This window comes from Rhinopithecus bieti, unplaced genomic scaffold (assembly GCF_001698545.2).
Source record: "Rhinopithecus bieti isolate Rb0 unplaced genomic scaffold, ASM169854v2 scaffold_2435, whole genome shotgun sequence".
Classification (NCBI taxonomy): Eukaryota; Metazoa; Chordata; class Mammalia; order Primates; family Cercopithecidae; genus Rhinopithecus; species Rhinopithecus bieti.
The window spans coordinates 94,598-96,645 of record NW_016803909.1 but is presented as its reverse complement, the minus strand read 5'-3'; the positions used below and the strand labels follow the sequence as shown (position 1 = coordinate 96,645).

Sequence of the window (2,048 nt, the reverse complement as noted above, 5' to 3'; positions counted from 1 at the left end):
AAAAAAAAAAAAAAAAAAAAAATCACAACTCAACAGTAATAACAAAAAACAATTAAAAATGGGCAAAGAAATAGACATTTCTGGCCAGGTGCGGTGGCTCACACCTGTAAGCCCAACACTTTGGGAGGCTGAAGTCAGGTGTTCAAGACCAGCCTAACCAACATGGTGAAACCCCATCTCTAACAAAAATACAAAAATTAGCCAGGCGTGGTGGCACATGCCTGTAATCCCAGCTACTCAGGAGGCTGAGGCAGGAGAATCACTTGAACCTGGTAGGTGGAGGGTGCAGTGAACTGAGATCGCACCACTGCACTCTAGCCTGGGCAACACAGCGAGACTCCGTCTCAAAAAAAAAAAAAAAAAAAAAAAAAAAGACATTTCTTCAAAGAAGATATACAAATGGCCAATAAATATATTAAAGGATATTCAACATCAGGCATCATTAACAAATGCAAATCAAAACTACAAGATACTGGGCCAGGTGAGGTAGCTCACACCTGTAATCCCAGCACTTTGGGAGGCTGAGGCAGGTGGATCACCTGAGGTCAGGAGTTTGAGACCAGCCTGGCCAATATGGCGAAAACCCGTCTCTACTAAAAATACAAAAAAAAAAAAAAAAATTAGCCAGGCATGGTGGCGCACGCCTGCAGTCCCAGCTACTCAGGAGGCTGAGCCATGAGAATTGCTTGAACCCGGGAGGCAGAGATTGCAGTGAGCTGAGATCATGCCACTGCACTCCAGCCTCGGTGACAGTAGACTCCATCATCTATTAAAAAAAAAAAACAACAACCAAAAAAACTAAAAGATACTACTTCCTGCATTTCTTACATGACCAAAACAAACAAAAAAAGATACCACTTCACACCCGCTAGGAGGACTACAATCAAAAAGACAAATAACAAGTGTTCGTGAGGATGTGGAGACATTGGAACCTTTATACACAGCTGATGAGAATACAAAATGATGCAGCTGCTTTGGAAAACAGTTGAGAAGTTCAAAAGATTACACACAAAGTTACCATATGACCCACCAATTCTACTCTCAGGTACATAGGCAAAAGAAATGAAAACCCATGTCCACATAAAAACTTGTGCCCAAATGTTCATAGTAGCATTATTCATAATAGCCAAAAAGCGGTAACAACCCAAAAGTCCATCAACTACAGAACGAATGAAAAAAATGTGGCATATCCATACAATGGAACACGATTTGGCAATAAAAGGGAATGAAATACTGATTCCTGCTACAAAATGGATGAACTTTGAAACACTATGCTAAGTGAAAATATGAAATGCCTGGAATAGGTAAATTCATAAAGATGTAAAGAAGGCCAGACATGGTGGCTCACATCTGTAATCCCAGCACTTTGGGAGGACTGCCTGAGGCCAGGAGTTCAAGACCAGCCTGAGCAACACAGTGAGACCCTGTTTCTATGAAAAAATAAATAAATAATAAAATTAGCTGGGCCTGGTGGTGTGTGCCTGTAGTTCTAGCTACTTGGAAGGCTTAGGCAGGAGGACCACTTGAGCCCAGGAGGTCAAGGTTGCAGTGAGACATGACTGCACCCTTACCCTCCAGCTTGGGCAACACAAGTACCTGTCTCAAAAGAAAAAGAAAAAAGAAAAAAGGAAAAGACATAATGAGGACTAGTGGTTGCCAGGGACCAAGGGGAGGAAGAAATGGGGAGTTAGTGCTAATGGGTATGAGGTTTCTTCAAGAAAAATGAAAATGTCCTGGAATTGGATAGTGGTGATGATTGAAAAACTTTGTGAATACAGTAAAAACCACTAAATTGTACACTTTAAAAGGGTGAATATTATGGTATATAAATATTATATTTCTCAATAAAAAAGAAAAAAAAGCCAACATTAAAGAATTGAGACATGACTTGGCCAAGTCTCCAACTGTGTCAAAAGCAAAATCTAGCTGGCGCGGTGGTTTATACCTGTAATCCCAACACTTTGGGAGGCCACAGCAGGCAGATTGCTTAAGCCCAGGAGTTCAAGACCAGCCCAGGCAACATGACAAAACTCCGTCTCCACAAAAAA

At 41.2% G+C, this 2,048-nt stretch overlaps 1 protein-coding gene across 7 annotated transcripts in view; it reads right to left on the bottom strand.

Annotated features, from left to right (window-relative positions):
• PRORP (protein only RNase P catalytic subunit) overlaps positions 1-2,048 on the bottom strand; it is a 159,122-nt gene that overhangs the window by 92,748 nt on the left and 64,326 nt on the right. The gene's annotated exons all lie outside the window — the stretch shown is intronic.